The sequence below is a fragment of the Gopherus flavomarginatus genome, chromosome 9 (assembly GCF_025201925.1).
Source record: "Gopherus flavomarginatus isolate rGopFla2 chromosome 9, rGopFla2.mat.asm, whole genome shotgun sequence".
NCBI lineage: Eukaryota > Metazoa > Chordata > Testudines > Testudinidae > Gopherus > Gopherus flavomarginatus.
In genome coordinates, this window is record NC_066625.1 from 88,794,410 (window position 1) to 88,817,369 (window position 22,960).

Below are 22,960 nucleotides of genomic sequence, written 5' to 3' on the forward strand. Positions count from 1 at the left end.
CTGGAGCCACCAACCCCGGGCACCCCCTCAACAGCAGCTCCTGCCATCCCCCCAGTGCTGTGCCAAGGTTTAATTACAGGTATTTTTAGTATAAGTCAAGGACAGGTCACAGGTCCTGAATTTTTGTTTATTACCTGTGACCTGTCCACGACTTTTACTAAAAATACCCATGATTAAATCATAGCCTTAGCAGTAGTCGCACCAAAGAAAGCCAGCTCCGGAATCAGACCACTCCTCACGTCCTCAAACACTTTCCTACTGGGGGTATCTTTCCCTTCAAGGCTCAGCTAAACTAATACCTATCAACAGCTCATAGTCCAGTGCTTTAACATTGCCATCTATCAGGCCTAAATGTCTCTTATACAAACAGAAAAATGTCATGGCTCTAAAGCAACACATTCCATGTACCTCCCAATCAATTTCACAGCTTGAAGCTACAGGGAAACCAAAAATATGTACAGACACAACAATAAAGGTAATGAAAATCAGAAGCTAATGAAAACAGCATTTTGTTTCTGAAATACAATGGCATTGTTTTTAACTTTAAATTGTCACTGAGCTGTGGTCATCAACTGTACATGGAAACTTGGCAGCTGAAGAAATGCTTTCCCGGCTATTTAAAAGGTGGACAGAGTTTTAGTTACAGGAGACATATGAATGTAGACTAATGTTCACAAGAGCAGTCATTAGAATGTGGCAATCATGCAATCCTTCATTTTCAAGTCAGTTAGAAGCCTGCTTGTATTATTGTGGTTTATGAAGTCATGCACTAGATGCTTGTCTAAAAATAAGATCCTGTCCCAAATCAGCATGAAAACATATCCGGGAAAGGAAACCAATAAATAACAATAAAAGAAGCTAATGAGAGGGTGCCATCCTCAGCACAAGTCAGCAACGGTATTTGTCATCTCCGTAAATTGTTCCATGGCAGCAAAACTCAGTACATGACATTATGTTTTGTTTGTTTCCCATTAAAGCTGTTAGACTCTCCTGTAGCGTCAGAAGGTATTTCGTGTTTCCAGAGACCCACTCCAGCATACAAAGCGATGCCACATATCAGCTATTGTCCGAGTCCAGACTCCAAGGGCCTTCAGATCACGTTTTAATGGCTTGAGGGAACCTGGGAACGAGAAGTGACCAGCACTTGTGTGATGGCCACCCAGTTCAATGCACAGCCTGGGGCTGCAGGTACATGGCACGAGCCCTGAAAAGGGACACCTGCCCCCATCGGGCCGATCGCAGCATTCTGAACTATCAACTGGCTTAAGGCACTTTGCATCAGCTGCAAACGGTGCATTGGAGAGATTAGAGCAGTGATCAAAATGGGCCTGAGTCTCCAGCTGGCAAGATGGGTCCCAAAGAACAACCTGTTACTGTCATGTGACTGGACATGGGCAGTCATGCTTAGTGGTCAGAGCAGGAGTCAGGCCTAGTGGTTAGAACAGGGGTTAGCAGCCAGGAATGGAGTCAGAGTCCAGGTGTCAGAGTCAAGTGTCAGAGCCAAAGTCTGAGGTCCGAATGGGAACCGAGGGTCAGAACCAGGTTAACTGGAGTAAGGAAAAGCAGGGGGCAAGTCTGGGGCCGAGACAGGATCTGGGCTGGAACAAGGTAGAAGCAGGGCTGGGAACAAGCAGCTATCACAGCAGAGGGTGACTTCTTTGAGCAGTCACTGATCTACAGCTGGGCTTAGGAGCTGGTCTGCTGATTCTTATAACCAATCAGGCAGCCTAGCCACAGGCCAGCTGAGCTCGCTAGGTTGCCCAGAGACAGACTCTGCTGCAGGTCCCTCTTCCAGGCTAGCTCTACTGCAAGCCCTGATTCCCAGCAGATACACAGAATGGGGCCAGATGGAACATTTACATCTATGCAAAAATATGAGCTTGGTGGAAGAGAGAGGAGGACAATCAAAGGGACAGAAAGAGACACAAATGGGTTTGGATGGGAGGGTGGGGGAGCTCTGGAGGGGATGAAGCTCCAGGAAACCGAGTAAATAACTGTCAGAGCTGACACAACAGACCTGAATGGTTTCATTGGTTGGGATTTTTAAAAACCCCTAAGTCATTTAGCAGCACAAGACCCATTGGCGTTCAGTAGGATTTGGGCTTCTAATTGAAAAATCTCACCCATGTGATATGGATGGGGGGAAGGAGGTCCTTTGCTTATCCAAGTGGGGATCCATGCATGTGCAGTGGCAGTCAAAAAAGCTAAGAGAATGTTAGGAGCCATTAGGAAAGGGATAGAGACTAAGACCGAAAATATCATAATGCCACTCTATAAATCTACGGTACACCCACATGTGGAATACCGCGTGCAGATCTGGTCACCTCATCTCAAAAAAGATATATTGGATTTGGAAAAGGTACAGAGAAGGGCAATAAAAATGACTAGGGGTATGGAACAGCTTCTGTGTGAGGGGAGATTAAAAAGACTGGAAAAGAGATGAATGAGGGAGGGCTGATAATAGAGGTCTATAAAATCTTGATTGGTGTGGAGAAAGTGAATAAGGAAGTGTTATTTACTCCTCCATATAACACAAGAACTAGGAGTCACCCAATGAAATTAATAGGCAGCAGGTTTAAAACAACCAAAAGGTAGTACTTCTTCACACACTGCACAGTCAACCTGTGGAACTCCTTGCCAGGGGATATTGTGAAGGCCAAAACTAGAACAGGGTTAAAAAAAAGAGAGATAAGTTCCTATTAGCCAGGATGGGCAAGGATGCAACCCCATGCTCTGAGTGCCCCTACCCTCTGTTTGCCAGAAGCTGGGAATGAACGACGGGGGATGGATCGCTTGATGATTACCTATTCTGTTCATTCCCTCTGAAGCACCAGGCACTGGCCACTGTCAGAAGACAGGACACTGGGCTAGACGGACCATTGGTCTGACCCAATATGGCCGTTCTCATGAGCCAGTAGCCCATGTGGCCCATGCCCACTTCCTGGTGGCCTGCCTCTGGTGGTGGTGGCCCTCAGCCACATGTTTGCAGTAGTGCTCAATACCACAGGACACTCTCCTGCTTCCAGAATCTGAGTCTGAAACTCAGGGGAGGTTTGTGAAGCTGGGCTGAGTTACAAGTTTGCCAGTTTTGTCTCAGAACCCCCAGGAAATATAAATGGTGGATGATTTCAGTGGGAAACCAGCCCAAATGGCCAGATTTCACCTCAGTTTTGTTTTGAGATTTGGGATGTGTTCAAACCTAGTTTAACTAGGCTATCCTCTGTCAATGCACAACAGGTCCCTGCAGTTCATTCATTAACATTTTCTCAGCAGACGTCCCCCAGAGCATTCCGCAGCCAGTTCCTGGCTGTTCCACCTCCATTCCCCCAGATTCTCCTTTAATCCTAGCTATGCACCCTTGGATCACCCTCAATAATTCCTCTCGCTCCTTGTATATATTTATCATACCCTGACTTAGGGACTGATCCTAGACAGGCAAAGCTGCCAGCAAAGGTGGCAGGATGGGGCCTGGGTCATTGTTTGGCCAATAAAGGTGGCTTCAGAAGATAAACTCCTTTGAAATGCTCATTCCCGGATTTGTTTTTCAATTGTGAAAAGAAAAAAAGTCCCTCTTGTGGCTGAGCATGCTGCTGGCAACTTTCAGCCTGAGCCTATGTCTTTATCCATAACCCCGAAACCCCGAAGAACACAAGGGTTTTGGTAGAAATGAATTATACATACGTTGCATGTACAGATCAAATTTTGAAATGCTACTCTCTGGTTTTGCTCCTGCAAATTGTGAGTACAAATTGTTGTGGGTACAAAGTGACATCGACAATTTAATGGACTAAGGGTTCAAACCAACTGTTGTTGAAGTCAGAAAGAGTTTTTCCATTCACTTCAACAGTATGGGACTGGTCATCAGATTTCTAAAGACCTGAGGGCAACTGCCAGACAACTACACGTCTTGGCTGTCTACGTGACCTGAACTGCAGATGCAAAAATGATTATACATGACAATGTTCTGATCTACAGGTTTTATTGACTTGAGCTTCAGATGGCCACAGTGGTTATGCTGGTCACCTGAAATGAGTGCTATCAAGTCTGAAGCCACACCGCCTTGTCGTGTATTCTGTATGTGCCTCATATATTGCAGAAAATCTCTTTGAGAAAATGTATGAGAGAGTTTGACAGTATTTACCAGTATACTTTTTATATCCCTCCATCTGTACGGCCAGGCTGCTTTAGTACCAGGAATCCAACACTAAAGCTAATAACTTTTTAGAAACCTCTAAAAGCCACCTACACATTGCTGTCTAACCAAATGTATTGTTTTTGAATTCTGCATCCAATCAGCTGCCCATCTCCTATAGGAACAATCCACTGGAATAACAAAGCCCTTTGGGAAAGTAGCGATAAAGTTACCACACTCAATATTTTTTGATTTTCCAAAAATGTTTTGATTAAACTGAAAAAAATCAGGAACAGAAGGTACGTCTAACTGGTGATTTTGGAAGGCAAGAATTAAGAATGAACAAAGAAGCAACTATTCCTTTCACCAGGGGTTTCAATCAGTGGAACACTTAATCTCCTGCAGTACAAATTCAGTTGCAGCTAATATTCAAGATGGAACTGGAGAAACTACTTACTATGGAGAGTCAGGAGAGGGAGAGGGTAGTGATGGAAAACTTTAAATTGACTTGGGGAACTTTGTTAGAAAGTGGGGAAGAAAGGACTTGAAATGCCTACTGTACACTAGCAATGGTCAAAAAAACCATCCAGAAGCGACAGGGAATTCAATTGGAGAGAAACAATTCAGAACTTTAACAAAGGTGTCCATCACTTTATATGAGAATGAGGGCAGAGCACAGCACTGGGGGAGCAGAAAATCTAAACCTAGATATGACAACAGGTCTCTGTGTAGTCCTGGGAATGTCATGGAATCCATTGGCCTTACCCTGTAGTAGTCAGTTATGGGATAACCCACCCGCAGGGAAAGAATCTTCCTCATCCCCATAGCTAGAGATTGGCTGAAGCTCCGAAACCAGGAACATTTCAGTCCCTTAAATGCTTATATTTTTAATTCCTTACTACTGTAACTCTGGCTGTACTTGTCCATATAAATGTACAATCCACCTAAGGACTGCTAAGCTGTGGGCTTCTCTACATCCTGGCTAACTGCAGCGTGAGGATTAATTCTGGTGAGCAGTGCTACAGTTAACTATGATAAGGTACCACACATACACAAACCTTCCATGCTTTTGCCACTAGGAGAAAGGGGTGTAAGTGACAGATAGCAAAAGGGCTTGCCCAAAACCATGTCCAGGTAAAGCAGTACTGGTAATGGGCAGTTTGAGCTCCTCCCCCCAGCGTCACAGTAAGTTCCGTTAATATTGTCTATTTCTTCTAAAACACACACACCAGGATTGATTTGTTAGAGACAAGTGGTTGCCATTAAAACCCAATGTTCCCGTCACTGCTTTCCCACTGTGAGCATGCCATTGTGTAGTGACTACCAGCAAAGGCTAACTTTTTAATAGCAATTTGACTGCTGTCCCTGCTTAGCAAAGTTATTGTAGAAAATTTTACATTAAAAACCTCACTCTTATCAGATGTAGCTCCCAAAGAGCTTTACAAAGGAGACTAGTATCATTATCCCTATTTTACAGATGGGTAAACTGAGGCACAACCCAGTGACATGACTTGCTGAAGGTCACCCAGTAATCCAGGTGCAGAGCTGGGGACAGAATTCAGGTCTCCAGAGTCCCAGTCCAGTGCTCCATCCACTAATCCACACTGCATTAACAAATAGTTATTCAGCTGCTTTGTTTTTTATTTTAAATCAGGGGTTCTCAAACTGGGGGTCGGGAGCCCTCAGGGGGTCATGAGGTTATTACATTGGGGGTCACGAGCTGTCAGCATCCGGCCCAAACCTCACTTTTCCTCCAGCATTTATCATGGTGTTAAACATATAAAAATGTGTTTTTAATTTATAAGGGGGGTTGCACTCAGAGGCTTGCTATATGAAATGGGTCACCAGTACAAAAGTTTGAGAACCACTGTTTTAAATGGCAATCAAATCAGTACATGAGAGACATAGGGTATGTCTACACTACAGGATTATTCCGATTTTACATAAACCGGTTTTGTAAAACAGATTGTATAAAGTCGAGTGCACGCGGCCACACTAAGTACATTAATTCGGTGGTGTGCGTCCATGGTCCGAGGCTAGCGTCGATTTCTGGAGCGTTGCACTGTGGGTAGCTATCCCGTAGCTATTCCATAGCTCCCACAGTCTCCCCCGCCCATTGGAATTCTGGGTTGAGACCCCAATGCATGATGGTGCAAAAACAGTGTCACGGGTGATTCTGGGTAAATGTCGTCCGTCATTCCTTCCTCCGTGAAAGCAACAGCAGGCAACCATTTCGAGCCCTTTTTCCCTGGATTGCCCTGGCAGATGCCATAGCACCGCAACCATGGAGCTCATTCAGCTTTTTTTTACTGTCACCGTATGTCTACTGGATGTTGCTAACAGACACGGTACTGCAGTGCTACACCGCAGCATTCATTTGCCTTTGCAAGATAGCAGAGATGGTTATCAGTTGTTCTGTACCATCTGCTGTGCCACTGTAAATTGGCGATGAGATGACGGTTATCAGTCGTTCTGAACCGTCTGCTGCTGTCATGGGTGCCCCTGGCTGAGGTCGGCCGGGGGCACAAAGACAAAAATGGGAATGACTCCCTGAATCAAACCCTCTTTTATGGTATCTAAAAATAGAGTCAGTCCTGCCTAGAATAAGGGGCAAGTGTACTAGAGAACCAGTGTATCAGAGAGCACAGCTGCTCCATGCCAGATCCCGCAGAAATGATAAGCTACATGCCATTCTAGGGGGTGCCCCTGCAACAACCCCACCCGTTGCTTCCCTCCTCCCCCAACCTTCCTGGGATACCATTGCAGTGTCTCCCCATTTGTGTGATGAAGTAATAAAGAATGCAGGAATAAGAAACACTGACTTGTTACTGAGATAAAATGAGGGGCAGGCAGCCTCCAGCTGCTATGATAGTCCAGGCAGGACATTAAACGGTGGCAGGGAGAGAAGCCCAGCATCCTGCTGCTATGATAGTCCAGGCAGTACAGAATCTTTTCTTTACACATGAAAGGGAGGGGGCTGATGGAACTCAGCCCCTAGTTGCTATGATGAAGACGGTTACCAGCCGTTCTGTACCATCTACTGGGAATGACTGGGAGTCATTCCTATTTTTACCCAGGCGCCCCCGGCCGACCTCTTCTGAGGCCAGCCAGGAGCACTCACAGGCTGATGATGATGACAGATAGCAATCATATTGTACCATCTGCCACCGAGGAGAGGAGAGGATACTGCTGTTGACTGCCGCAGCATCGCGTCTACCAGCAGCATGCAGTAGACATAGGGTGACACTGAAAAAAGTCAAGAAACGATTTTTTCCCCTTTTCTTTCGTGGGAGGGGAGAGGGAGGTAAATTAACGAGCTATACCCTGAACCACCCCAGACAATGTGTTTGACCCTACAGGCATTGGGAGCTCAGCCAAGAATGCAAATACTTTTCGGAGACTGCTGGGGACTGTGGGATAGCTGGAGTCCTCAGTACCCCCTCCCTCCCTCCATGAGTGTCCATTTGATTCTTTGGCTTTCCATTATGCTTGTCACGCAGCACTGTGTTGTGGACTTTGTATCATAGCCTGGAGATTTTTTTCAAACGCTTTGGCATTTCGTCTTCTGTAACGGAGCTTTGATAGAACAGATTTGTCTCCCCATACAGCGGTCAGATCCAGTATTTACCATACGGTCCATGCTGGAGCTCTTTTTGGATTTGGGACTGCATCGCCACCCGTGCTGATCAGAGCTCCACACCGGGCAAACAGGAAATGAAATTCAAAAGTTCGCAGGGCTTTTCCTGTCTACCTGGCCACTGCATCCGAGTTCAGATTGCTGTCCAGAGCGGTCACAATGGTGCACTGTGGGATACCGCCCGGAGGCCAATACCGTCAATTTGCGGCCACACTAACCCTAATCCGATATGATAATACCGATTTCAGCGCTACTCCTCTCGTCAGGGAGGATTACAGAAACCGGTTTAAGGGGCCCTTTATATCGATATAAAGGGCCTCGTTGTGTGGACGGGTGCAGCATTAAATCGGTTTAACTCTGCTAAAATCGGTTTAAACGCATAGTGTAGACCAGGCCATAGAGATGATCACTCTCTGGCATCTGTGGTAATAAATAAGTCTATTCATGACAGTGCAGTAATCTCCACAGTCATCTTCATTAACTAATAACAGTCACAATTGCAAATCTCCCCAGCACACCCTTACTTTGTTTGGATGACAGAGCTGCAAAGTGGCCCTATTTCAATGGGGTGTGTCCATGTGTCTGGGAGGAGAAGAGGTGGCTCCCCACCCTTGCACAGCATGGAGCTGTCTCCATTCACAGCAGCAGGGAAGGGGCATGAGGTTACTAACCAGGTCCTCTACACAAAACCCTCATTTCCAAAGTGCACAAGAGGAGGGAAGAGGTGACATGGAAGGGACTGGCCTCTAGGCTCAGTGTGAGATTAGATCCAGCCATATGATTAGGATCCACATGTTCCCAAAGTTTGGGGGTGTTTGGATCTAGGATTCTGGTTCAGGCCCATCTCTCATTTGACCTCTGCCACTGTAGGTTCGGGGTCAGATCCTGAGCTGCGGTAACTTAGCATAGCTTCATTGACTCTGCAGTCACACTGAAATGTAGCAGGCTTCCTTAGACATTCCTCTCAGAACCTATAGGATTCAATACAGAATGAAATCCTTCCTGAGGATGTTTTGTACAGAGTTGCACAGCAGGGATACAATCTTCTATTACGTTTGCAATGTAGTTTAAAAAAGCATGGAAAAACTGTCATTTCCCATTACGTTCTGTAGGGCTGTCCCATAAGGACATGCACACCACGGACTATAAAACGAGGTATAGACGAGCAGACTCACCCCTGCCTCGCCTCCTGCTGGTTACGTCTCGGAATTAGCTCGGTTCCAGCTCTGGAGCGCCCTCTGCAGGCCAGTGATCCATCTGTCCTCCGACCCTGTGTCCCTCCCTGGACCCGGTGCCCTTTTACATGGAGTGCTGCCCCCAGCAGTCACCCCTTTCTCTGGGGGTTTCCCCTTCCCGGGGAACCCCCACCCTCTATCCCCACTTTGCCTCAGTATATGGCTATTGCCCATTCTCCATCTAACCCCCGTTCACTGGGGCAGACTGCAGTGTCAGCCACTCATCATAGGCAAAGGGGTTTGGACCTGCTGCCCTTGCCTACCCCTGGGCTGCCCTCTGCAACCCCTAGTACCTATTAGCCTAATGCTAGGCCGCATCCTGGGGCTTTCCAGGCTACAGCTCCCTTGCTCCTCAGCCAGTCCTCAGCCCTGCTCCCCTCAGGTACTTTGCCTCTAGTTCCCAGCAGCCAGGCCCATCTCCCTCTACAGCTAGAGAGAGACCGACTGCTTCTAGCTCCTCTGGCCTTCTTATGAGGACCCGTTGCTCAGTTTGAGGCGTGGCCCCAGCAGCAGCCACTTCCCCAATCAGCCCAGCCTAAAGGCTGCTTTCTCCAGCCACAGCCCCTTCCCAGGGCTGTTTTTAACCCCTTCGGGGCAGGAGCAGGGGTTCACCCTGCTACACGAGGGCTGAGATTTAAGGTTACACAGTGGGCTCTCTGTACTATCTACACAATTCCCACCAATGTGACTCGAGTGCCGTTACAGTAGTTCCAAATCACAGTATTACTTTTAGGATAATATATCTGAAATATCTTAGCAGATGGTTGATTTTAAAATAAAGCCTACATCTTCCTCTTTGGTAATTGCAGGAAGATTAGAGATTCTTCTTGGTGGCATAGGCTGTCTCAAGGGGAATAGTCTTTCATATACAGAACTGTATGTTCCTTGAGAAACTCATCATCAATGGTGCTTTTCTTTCAGAATAGCTTCTAGTGCATTTCACCTTTAAGACTCTTTTAATGAGGGATGGGAAGAGACTTATGAGCAGGTGATGTTTGCATTCATATTTGAAAGGCTGCTGTGGATGTACAAATCTATACAGGTAGTTCCCGAAGTTCAGCACACTACAATCAAACAGTGGGGCACAGAAACACAAGTCTGGTACACCACGCAGGCATTTCAGGAACGACTCCATCAAACTAGCAACGTATCTCCAGCCTGTGACATCATGGAGAACTGCTCTTCATGGCAGCTACACCTGGGAACGAGGGCAGACCAGACTCAAACAATTAGGCTCTTTTTATTCAAGTACTGGTACGGATAGGCTGAAAGGGAGCCAGAAGAGGCCAGGAGGGCAGGACGCTGGGATTATTTTCACGGGAGGATGGGGAAGCTACATTAGGACATTTTAAAGTGAATTTAGGACTCAGGAAGGTGCCGGATGGACACCCCTGGAAGCTGCAGCCGTCTATGCAGAGAAGGGACAGCATGCAGGCAGTGGCAGCACAAGTGGCCCTTTATTGCCTGGCGCCTGTGTTCTGGTCCATTAGGTTCTTGGCATCTTCCCAGAGCCTGTCCTCAGGGTACCAAAATGATGCAGACGTTCCAATGGTAACCTGGCCTGAGACTGTCCCATTGTTGCAAACAGGTCAACAAACACCCCTCAGATGGCGAAGCTCTTTGGTCTCACTCAGCTTGGGCCAGATTCGAACCACTAACCTAGAGCTGACATGCCTCTGTCTCCAGCTCAGGGGCCTCAAAGGCAGTTTAAAACCCTCCCTGAACTAACTATGTCTCAGCTGCAGCTTAGGATCTGGCCCCCTGAGATCCAACGTGACCAGTCTCTGACATTTACAGGTCACAGCGTACCACCTTCTCCTCTGGGCGTGGCTAGGACTTTACCCAAACTAGTACAGTCCAGCAGCTCAGAGAGACCTGGCACCCTACAGCGACCATGCTGTGGAGCGGGGTTCTGCCCCGTGTGTGCCTGTTGCCGGTATCTGGGGTGGGGACCACAGGGTTCTCCTTTGCTGCCCTGCACAAGGAGAAAGGACCCAAAGCATTAGTCTGGCTGATAAAGTTCTGAAATGGCCCTTGCTGTAAGTGCTGAATTTCACACTAGACGCCCTACATTCAGGCACTCAAAGGGTTACTTCTTCCATATGGGATGTGCTTAGCTCTGAAAAAGTGACATCATCGAGCACTTGGGATGGCAGAAGTATTGCAGAAAAGCCTTTGCTAAATAATCCCCATTAAATACTTTTCCAGGAAGTCCAGCAGGGACAATCCAAAAAACCAAATGTCCAAGGGAGTGTGTCCATCTGAAACCTAAACACAGATAGTGTGTCAGAGACACAGAACAACAGGGAAACCCTTTGGCATTGAATGATCTGTTGGGAGAGGGACTAGACGGTTAGAAAGCAGCAATCCAGCTTGTGCTGAGCTGAAGATCACAGTTTAGAGTGTCTTGGCATCTCTACCATCACTAGTTGTGGCTGACCCATAATTTAGGTCTGGCAAATGTATAGGACTATACTGAACGCTGCTGGCTGCATTACCCGTATCTTCAATCATGTTAATTGGCTATACTTAGGTAACAGTTTAAGCAAAGCATAGCACAGCACAGCACAGCAAAAAGCATAGCATAGCAAACCTTGGTGCCCCTATATTAGTGGGGCTGGAGGATTAATCCAGCCCATAATATCAAAACCTGGGTCGGTAGATTCCCCTTAATGCTCACATATCACTCCCAGTGAAGCCAGTGGCAGTTACAGGTGGAGAGAAAAAAGCCATCTACGTTTCTTTAAAAATATCACCCACGTATCCTTCTGTACCTCTACCTTTCGCTGTGCAGCATTCCCATTGACCTCTGCATGTAGCAGGACGGAGGGGCAGTATGCAGGCAGGAGTAACAAGGGACTCTACTGCCCACCCCTCCAATTCAGCAGGCATGCACCTGATTGTGCCCACAAAGATGGATACAAGTGGGCAGATGGGCACCTAACAATCCGATGGCTGCATGCCTACTTATGTTGATGGTACAGAAGCTGTACGTGGAAAAGTGGCTGCATGAAACTGGAAGTTGGTTTGAGAGCAGCTGAAAATGGGGTCACTGGTGCTGAACTCTTCTGTCCTGAAAATGACAGAATGAAGTACAGCCTTTGATGGGTTGATCTTAGTTCTCCTCCAGTGGATCCTACACAACATACACACTGTAACAATTAGAGATAGGTATTGAGCTCCGTGGGTCAGCCTGTCTGAACATCACTACCATTCAAGAGAGCTCAGGCCCTGGGTTTTGGAGCGGGACCATTTCTGGCATACTCCCTGCATTCTGTCACTGTCTCACATTACCTTCCTAATGAGCAATTCTTGTTCTTTGGAAAAACCCATTAGCAATGGTGTGAGAGGATTGTCATTTTAATGGAAGACACCCACGAGAATATTTCCTTTAGTCTTTTACAACCACCAGGCGACCTAGGTTTGTTTTTCTAAGCAATGATCAGTGTTTTTCCTGTTTTATAACAAACCCTCTCATCCCAAAATAAAACATAAACATGATTGTAATTTAAACAGATGTTCTTAGTGACAGTGGGTTTGAGACTGGAATGTATAGTTCTAATTATATAGTTCGTTCCTGCAACACATCTCTTAATTCAGCCCATGGCAATGCAGGCTTGTTTTAGCTATCCCTCCACCCATTTCTTTTTTAAGTGGACACACACAGACACACGAACACACACATATATCTACAACGGGAAATGTCAGATATAAAATGGAGCCACCCGTAATGGGGTAAGATACTAGCAGTATATTCAGGTGATGGGAGTTCTGAAAACTGCAATGAAGGTAATACCAGTTCCCTTACACCAGTTTAATGCTCTTGACTACAACAGAGTCAGTCTCAACTTAAAATGCTGCCAGTGACATCAGAATCAGGCCCACTGAATTGAGGGCCACGTCTATATTAAGGAATTAAAACAAAAATTAACCCCACTGCTCATACCGCTGGCTGAATAGCACTTGTGTCAGCCCTGGTGTAGACAAGGCTTGAGTAACTTCTGGCTCCTTGGCTACCATGCTGGTCAGGCCTTGCGCTGGGTGTAGTCATTTGCACCTGTGCAAATCTGATTTGATAGTGTTTTATTCTCGCTTGGAAGGATTTCACAGACTTGAATTGAGGCACAGAATGTGTCTAGAAAGTAGGAAAGAATTACTATACCCATTTTACAGATGAGGCTGGGAAAGCTAAAGTGACACAATGTCTCAGTGGAAAAATCTGGGAACAGACCCCAGCAATTCAGACTTATAGCCTCTTCTCTAAGCACACAAAGGCCACTCTGATTTTCTGGGGGGGTGATAATGTATAAAAAGACAAAGTGTTGATGAGTATGTTGAGAGAAATACCTGTCTATTAGAGTCACAAGGCGAAGTGTTGCACTGAACAGCCAAAGTCTATGCAAATTAGTGATGGCCAGAGCCATCAAAGTTCAGAGATTTGGTTTGGATGCTACTGCAAAGCTTATCTGAGCCTCTTTGGTCTAGAGATTAGGCAGCCTGCAACATTTTCAGCACCCCCTCGTCAATAAGCCACCCGTTCTACAGCCGTGATTAAACAGACATGACAGTAAACAACCCGACTGCAGTGCTCCCTAAAGTAACATGATGCAAAGCATGTCTCAGGAGCTCTCTGAACATTGCTGTCATCAGTAATGATACTTCCCAAACTTTCTGGTGTCATTTTTTCCCTTTCACTTAAGCAGGCTCTAATAAAGAGGTGTTTACAGTCCAGTACAAAGATTCTTGGCTGGACCATCAGTGTTCTGTTGGAGAGTTTACAGCCTAGGTGCTTTCTGGTTGCCAGTGTTGCAGGCATCACATAGCATTGCACAGCACGTAAAGTAAGGTTCCTGAGCTTTCCGACCGGAAACTAAGTATAACTTCCTTCTGGGATTTGAAACAACACCTTGATCTCTGACTCCAGCACCTCTCCAGAGGGGCCTGTTGCCTCCTGGTTTTCCACATTACTGGTTATCGGTGGCTAATATTATTCTGCCGGGTTCAGAGAGTCACACCTTTTAAAGACCATTTGCTCATCTAGTCTCTCCTCTTGCATAACCAAGATTCAGAATTTCACCCAGCTGCCTCTGAACATTTGAAGTCCATGGCATCATATTCACGGCCTCAGGCCCCAAGCACTAATTGATCCAGATGTGAACCTTATGAACACATAATGGGCTTCCCACAGCTAACCTATGTGAGTTAGCTCACATTCCCCTCTATTTGACATTTGTAAGGCCTCATCTGGAGTACTGTGTCCAGTTTTGGGCCCCACACTACAAGAAGGATGTGGAAAAATTGGAAAGAGTCCAGCGGAGGGTAACAAAAATGATTAGGGGGCTGGAGCAAATGACTTATGAGGAGAGGCTGAGGGAACTGGGATTGTTTAGTCTGCGGAAGAGAAGAATGAGGGGGGATTTGATAGCTGCTTTCAACTACCTGAAAGGGGGTTCCAAAGAGGATGGATCTAGACTGTTTTCAGTAGTAGCAGATGACAGAACAAGGAGTAAAGGTCTCAAGTTGCAGCGGGGGAAATTTAGGTTGGATATTAGGAAAAACTTTTTCACTAGGAGGGTGGTGAAACACTGGAGTGGGTTACCTAGGGAGGTGGTGGAATCTCCTTCCTTAGAGGTTTTTAAGGTCAGGCTTAACAAAGCCTTGGCTGGGATGATTTTGTTGGTAATTGGTCCGGCTTTGAGCAGGGCATTGGACTAGATAACCTCCTGAGGTCCCTTCCAACCCTGACAGTCTATGATTCTATGAGTGTTGGAAGGGGATGGAGCCTTCTTTTCTACCACACAGATGCCTCTGGACCCCAGGGGTTTAGCTGCTTGACCGACACTGCACGAATGAAGAGTGGTGGCAGGATAGGGTGACGCTTCCTGATGTCAGCCTGCCACGGTGCCATGGAAGAAGTGTTACTAAGGAGGTTTAGAGCCATTGCTGCACCAGGCTGAGAACGGACCTTTGATTAGCATGGCAAATGTCCAGTTTTCAAAGGCTCCAAAGCACCCCTGTAGACGGGCCCTTTGTTGCTCACGGTAGGAATTAGCTGGAGACCACCCTTTAGCACACCAGTGCCTTTTTATTTCCGTCTTTTCCTGCCCCCACCTATATGCAGCTATATACAGTTCAGTATCAGCCAGGTAGCCCCTTGGGGAACAGCTAGCTGAGAGCAACAGCCCCTCACTCCTCACTTTCCTGTTCCTCTCCTTCTACTTCCTTCCTGCTAGCTTTATAGGCCTTCCCCCATCAAGCTCACAGATGAGTCTCTTCTAGCGCTTTAATCAGCCACACCCTGTCAGCTCCAATCACTTCCCCTTCCTGGGAGCTGAGCTAGCAGGCACTGAGCTAACAGAGGCTGGGTCAGTGCCTTTTGGCCAGCACCCTGTTACAACCCCCAAGACTCTGGGCATACAAACAGGCCCTTATGCACTGTCCTACTCCCTAGTGTACATGCACAGGTCCAGAATGGTCACCATGCCTGCTTTTGAGAACCTGGCCCTTTAAGCTCACAAGCTGTCAGACTAGGAGGTATTTTCAGAGTACTGTCGGAGAGAATATCACACTCCCTCACTGATGTTTTGCTGGTGAGACCGAAGCCCTGAGTATTGGAACTGAAAAGAAACGCAACGATATTCGTGGAGTCATGAGGACTGGCCTTACCCACGGGAACGTGGTCTCGGAACCCACAGACACAAATAACAGGAGATTACATTCCATCTGGGGACTCTTTCAGCCAAGTCAAATGGAATTTAATGCAACAGGATAAACCTTTCCCGGAGCCTCCATATGTTAGCAGGGGAGTTTATAACTTGAGAGTCAAAAAATGCTAACTTTGCACTTTTCTAGGAAAAAATGGATTTGTTTTTGTTTCAGGAGTTTAAGGAAGAGTGAACAGCTCGGGCAGTCTGGTATCATGCTGCAGGAGCAGCAGAACGTAGATTCAAGTGCTTTGGGCTGCTAATTTTGAATTGGCCTTTCACTTAAAACGGAACATGTAAAGCCTTTCCAGGACACAGGAGATTACACAGCCTGCAGCTGACTGCAGGCGTGGAAGGCAGATACAGATGAGGAGTCAGACTTGCCCAGCAAATTCTGTCGATCCAGCAGCAAAAGCAGAAAACAAATGGAAAGCCGAGAGCTAGGGTCCATTGCATATTCTGAACAATCTGTTTGCACATGAGCTGCTGCCAGTTTCGCTAGGGAAGAATCCAGAAACGTTTCCTTTTGCTGGACACTTACAATTTGATATCCCCTTTTTTCTCCTTCCAGAAACTGGTCCTTTAGCCCATAGCAGATCTGGGGAGGCGTGGACGGGGTGGAGCAGTTGCCTTGCCCGAGTTCAATGGTCAATAACTGTGAAAATATCCCCCGATCAATGAATTCTTTGAGCTTCTGCATGAATGAACACAATGATACAACAGTGTGCTCATCACCCCCAAGGGTTGCCAGCCACTCATTACCCACATACACTGTCTGTAACTGGGAAAGCAGATAGAGGCAAGCCAGGGCCATGTTACCTTGCAGCATCATGTGCCAGAATGTCACACAGAAGAGAGCCCCAAGGCATTTCCTTTTTACCCTCTGGTATGTGCCATATGCCTGGCTGTTCCCCCTGCCCCCGCATGACAGTCTGCTATAGTCAGCAGCTCCACCAAGTCAGTGAACAGGGACCTGAGGATCTGCTTTTCTGCTCATTGAGATGGGCGTGAATCAGGACTGACTCTACAGAACTCAATGGAGTTATCCTGGTATAAAACCGGTATGTTGGCAAGAGGAGAATCAGACCCCAAGTAACTAAGGACTGAGATAAACTGACCTCTTCTGAAAGCTGGAGGCGATGGGAGGCTGTGTGTGTGCACCTGCACTCATATCTTATAGTGCTGAGTATCGTGGGACCCATCATTCTGATGAGATCGTCTGCAAAACTTAAATCATTCGCAGAAATAGAGGGCCAGACCTCAGGGTCTTCAATGATTCGTTTTCTGCACTGGAGTTACATTGATTTCCAGCAGTTGAGGACGTGGCACATACTCTGCATATTACAGGCTGACCCCCAGAAGGTGCTAACCTACATCCTTATCTGAGTGACAGGAGGTGATAGGATTCCAAAGGATGCTGACTGTTCTCTATTATCAAGTGTGTGCTGAATATTCAGCTGAGAAGGGGAAAAAACGGAATATTCAGCACAGTAAATCGATCTGAACGAAGACAAGGGCTGTTTTCCTGTATGAGAATAGCCACAGAGTGTGTCTCAAACAGTTGGCAGTTCTATGGGCGCCACGTTTGTATAATTTTTGGTGGTGCCCAGAACAGGTCCAAGCAGAGCTGTCCCATCTCTATGGACGGCTCTGAAAATATAAGCCCAAACATTGGTGGAGCCAGGTCCACATTCCTGAATATTGATGGAGCACAGGCACCATGGGCCTATGTAACTTGCCGCCTATGGGCAGTTCACTTGTAAAGAAGCCTGGTAAATGGACGAGACACTGACATCGGGCACGCTCCAAAAGGCAGCTGTGATTGATGTCCCCTCCGCTGCTGAACATGATAAAACGAGACACCCCTCGGGAGAGAGAAAATTCTGAAAGGCTAAAGATGAGAGAGAAAAAATATAGACGGAAAGATGGGAAATAGGCCAGGCCAGTGCTGGCCAGATTCTACCCTGTCATTCCAGCCAGGTGGATGGGCTTGGAGCTTGGGAGGGGTCTAGCTGAGGGCAGATGTTATTCCCCTATTTAAAGAATGCTGAGCAGTCATGTACCAAAAGAATCAGCATGCTCGTATACTAGCCAGACCACAAGAGGACTGCAGCCAAGACGGCCTCTTGCAGTAGTAGGGAACGAGCGAGCCTTTTAGCTGTTTTTCCAGATCAGCTCAATTAAGGCTCTAAATCTTCAGAGCAGATTTCCTCTCTTCTCCCCCCTCCTTGTCGGTTACAGTCAGACTGAAAACGTCATGTCTGCTCCTGGAGCAGTCGCTGGGGACTAGCAGGGTCGCCAGCTTCACCTCTTTCATTAGAGCCAGAGGCGTGCACACACACAGGGCCAGAAGGTGCTTGTTAGGAGCAGTCAGGAGACAGCAGGGAGTTTAACTGTACCTGGTCCCTGCACAGGGGAGAAGGCTCCTTGCACTCATTCACTTGGAACAAGGGAGACTGGCGCAAAGGTTAGGTGACATCTGGTCCGTAAGCAGTGAAGTATATAGCAAGGAAACAGGGCTTGGGTTTGGGGCAAGCAACAGGGCTGCTAAAGCAATTCTGTTAGCTAATTCCTAGCAGGCACTGAAAAGCTGGCCCCCTGGCTCTCCTCTGCTGTCATTGATTGAGTCTGCTAGTGCTCTGTGTTTGATCATGAACAAAGCCACCTTGCCAGTAACACATCAGTACAACTCACTCTAATGGGTTGGTTAGGATTTGATTTTGTTTTCTTTATGGATATTGAGGCTTATTGCCCAGGGTCTTTAATCCACTCTCCCACCCCCAACATTTTATCAAATTATGTTTTTGCACTAGCGAAAAATGTTAGCCAGGCGCTCCTTGCTATGCTTGCAAAAGTTACATGACTCTATAAGTCAAGATTAAATATGGCTTTAGAAGCCCCAAATATAATTCATAATCAGAATATTGCATAATAATTTCCTATTGCGTGACAGCTCGAAAGGACAGCAAAATATGACACCAGTTTGCCACAAGTGCAATGGAGAGGTTTTGAACTACCCGTTTCTGCCCATTTTGATTAAAAAGAAGTGGGGGAAAATTGTTGACTTTCGGGAAGAGGGAAAAATCAACAATTACTGACATTTACCAGTGGGAATATAAATCTATCATCCTCTACAACGCACCAAAACAGTGCTGGAACAAGAGCTCGCTAGCCGATGATGTGCAGCATTGTTGCAATACGTTGTCAAAGGGAGCTAGCTGTTCTGCAACTGGAAAGCTGGAGCCATCTAAGGCAGAGGAGCCTCCCACATCAGTCCAGTTTACTTAGGAAGCTGCAGGCATAAAGACATCCAACACTATCACCATGTGTGAAGTTTGCACCCTACGGTGAAACACCCAGGGCCTGCCTGCTCAGCACAGGACCTGGGGTAGAGGGGAAGGTAGATTTAAGACACTTTCCCCTGCCCTGATCCTGGAGTTGATGTAAGGCTGAACTGACCTCTGGCGTAACTCAGGGCACGCTCCAGCTTTTCAGCCTCCCCAAGCGGTAAAAAAAAGACAAGCGGCAGCACTTAGGCAACAGCTCAAACAGGCCACTTCTTCGGTGGCAATTTGGCAGCGAGTCCTTCACTCCCTCTCCTCCTCTTCAGCTGCACTTTGGCGGCAGCTCAAAGAGGAAAAGAAGGAATGAGGGACCCACTGCCGAACTCCCACCGAAGACCCGGACGCGCTGCCCCGATACTGGACAGAGTGCCGCCCCTTTGAATTGGCTGCCCTAAGCACCAGCTTCCTTAGCTGATGCCTGGAGCCAGCCCTGGTATAACTTCAGCTTCTTTAAGGCCTGTGCTCCATTTCACCAAGGAGAAAAGTCACCGGGGGGCTGCTTTGCTGGCTGGAAGGCAGCACACTTTGACCATCTGCCTGACATGTGCAGAAGCACCCTCCTACACTTGGAGGGAAGGATGGATAGCATAAAGCCGACTACAGAGAACCCTCAACACCAATTAATTTAACAGCTTGCCATTCCAGTGTAGAGTACCTAAAATACACGGGTCTGGTTTAAACACCGTGTGTGGGGAGATGGGAGAGGTACCTGTCTTTCAATTTTGACTAGAAATATGTTTGGAGTTTGGAAGCTGAAAGTTCCATCTGGCATTTCCTTGGCCTGAGGCATGAAGCAGCTCGACAAAGCAATGGGAATCAAATCAGCCCTGGCTCGCCTTAAATTAAGGAAACACATTTGATGCGAAAGCCCTTTACTGTCTAACCTGTCTGGCTGAATGGCTGCTTTTCCTTTCAGAGCCTACACCACAATTGCTAGGAGATGTCATTTTCTGAGAGGAGCCATGAAAGTCAAATAGGTTAATTTGAAACATCTGACAGCAAAGCCTCTTGTGAAGTTTTTTTGAGGGGAAGAACTTTTTAATCCTTTGCTCAGCGTTGACAACACACCCCTGTGAAAGGAAGACTTGGGAGAAGCACGCAGAAAAGATGACAGAAGGTGAGCTCTGGCACCAAGTGGCTGAGCAGCGCATCTCCTGGGCCTCCTCTGCATGGAGAACAAGGAACGTGTGTGACATTCTGTACCTGGGGGGAGCGTCCTGGAAGCCCAATATTCCTCATTTTCATATAACTGTGATCTTACATATAAAGCATGCCTTGTAAGGTATCAGGGGAAAGGTTGTGACCTGCTGAAAGTCATTTCTCTGTCCATATGTGTATATCATTAATGCATATGAAGTTATGAGATTGTGTTGTGGGGTTGTCACTAAAACATTCTGTAAGTTGGGGGAATCAGCCAGATATTAGCTCCCCAGAGGCAACAGCAAGGAAAATAATCAACGCTCGGGTGGGGTGTCAATCAACCCATCAACAACCATTGTCCGGCAAGGGAAGTACAATGCAAGGACTCACCTGCAAGAGGCCATGCCAGGGGAATCGCTCAACCTTGCCCGGAGACTCAGCAATGCACATGTGTTTTCCAAGCACATGGACTGAAGGTATAAAACAGACAAAGCGGCCACATGCTTGGCCTTTCTCCTTCAGCCACCTACACTGAGACACTGAGAAGAAATCAAGACTTCAACAAAGGAGATTGTTCCTTAAACCTGGGCCAAACCTGTATATTAAGGACTGCAGTATGCAGTGGGGTGAGAAAAACTGCCTAATCTAGATGTTGCCCAGTCTAATAGAGTTGAGAGTTTAGACTGTGCTTATATTTTATTTCTTTTGGCAACTAACTCTGACTTTTTGTCTCTCTCTTAATATCACTTAAAATCTACCTTTTACAGTCAATACATTTGTTTTACTGTTTATCTTTACCAGTGAGTTTGTATGAAGTGTGTGGCAAATCTGTTCAGGTTTGACAAAGGCTGGTGTATGTCCACTTTCCACTGTTGAAGGGGTGAACCAATTAATAAATCTGCACTGCCATCTTGAGCAGTGCACGACAGTATATTCCTGGGGCACAGTGCTGGGAGCTGGGAAAATTTGGCTCTAATGCCTTTCTCTGTGTGATTCATGAGTGGCTCTGGGAGCATTCATGCAATCTAGCTGGGTGTGGGGCTCCACATGCTGTTGTGCTGAGTGATCACAGCGCCTGGAGGGGTTTGCTGCTGGTCACTAGCAAGGCATTGTGAGAGATGGCCCAGGCTGGAGAGAGGTAAGGGGGCACAGCGGTCCCACAGTCCCAGGCTGCACCCTGGGGGGTAAATGTAAACAAAGGCTTGAAATCAAAACAAGTGTTTTCTTTGGCATCCACAAAACATTTCCTCCAACCCACAATAATTTTATTTTTTACTTTCTGATTCACTGAAAATTTCAAAACACATTAGGATTTGGTTCAGCCCGCAATGAAGACTCCTGCTTAAACCTTCAGAACAGGATGGAAAGGGGGGTTGAAGCAGGAGAGCTGAAAAAATTTGTAAGGGGGGCGTGGAACTGAAAGTCACTGAACCAAACTGTAACCCCTGTGTATAATGGAAACCACTTCAAGCCAGGGGCTGCAGTAGCATCCCCAGCACCCCTAGTTCCAGCACCAGTGCGTTGAAGTGGTGTCTAGCTCCTGCGTGGGTTCATGCCAAGAGTAAATTTCACCTGCCGGACCAGATTCCTGCTTGTGTAAATCAGGGGTACCTCCACTGAGGACAATAACGTTCACAAGAGATTCTGGCCCTCACATTTCACCATGCACTCCTAGCTACATACCAGAGCTGCGGCTTAACAAGAATCCCCTCCCCTCCTTTTCTTTCCCTTCAAGGTGGGCCTTTAAGAACTTTTTTTCTGAAACTCAAAAAAGCTGAGTTTGTATTTGACTCAAAACTGTGTGCGCGCCTGGGGGGGTACAGAGATGTGCATCCCTGTGTGTGCGTGTGCATCTGGGGAGGTGTGTGTCTTCATGCGTGCTGGGGAGGGAATGTGTGTTGGGGGAGGTGTGCATCTCCGTGTATGCTTGGAGGGGGTGGGGAGAGGTGTGTCTCTCCATGTGTGTTGTGTGTGCGTATGTGTGGAGAGGTGTGTCTGTGTGTGTGCACAAGGGGCAGAAGTGTGTGTGTGTGTGTGTTGGGGCAGGGGAGGTATGTGCTTCTTAGTTTATCCAAGCAGGTGCATCCATGCCTAGTGATGGGACTTTTCCGCACCCTTCACTCCCAAGAGCGGTCACAGCGGTCAGCTTCGCCATCTGAAGCTACAGTGACTCACACTAGCAGAGGACTTGCCCCGTGAGGAGCAATTCACTGTCAGGGAATGGACTTCCACCAATCCTACGCACAACGTGAGGATTTCATAGTTATACGCGTCCTTAACAATATCTTGTTAACAAAATTCTGCTTCATTCAACTGAAAACTATATAAAATCGACTTTATACCAAGTGCAAAACCCATATGGGGCTGTATTCTGCCCTCCGCTACACCCAGGGACCCCCAAGGACTTCAACGGCAACTCCTAGCTGTCAGTGAGGGCCCGCTGTGGCCCATTGCTGGGTATTTCTGTTGATCCAACATCACCGAGCATAAGCACAGCTTGCATGCTGGAGCTTTCCACAGTGCTGTGGTAGCTCAGCCATTGCTACTGCGCAAAATTATATGACGTGATTCTATTGGTTTTGATAGCTGACTGCTCTTTATTCCATTCACACACTCAATGGAAACATATTGAGCTTTTTCTAAAAGGAGCCAAGCTTTGAAGAGGAAACATCTGCCATTAACTCGCTGGTCTGGGAGGACAATGAACAGAGAAGCCATAGTGGCCATCTTTCCCCCCTTCCCCGTGAATTGAGTATTCTGGAGCCTTT

At 47.0% G+C, this 22,960-nt stretch overlaps 1 protein-coding gene across 5 annotated transcripts in view; it reads right to left on the reverse strand.

The window, feature by feature from the left end:
- Positions 1–22,960, reverse strand: part of ITGA11 (integrin subunit alpha 11) — a 192,204-nt gene that overhangs the window by 97,623 nt on the left and 71,621 nt on the right. The gene's annotated exons all lie outside the window — the stretch shown is intronic.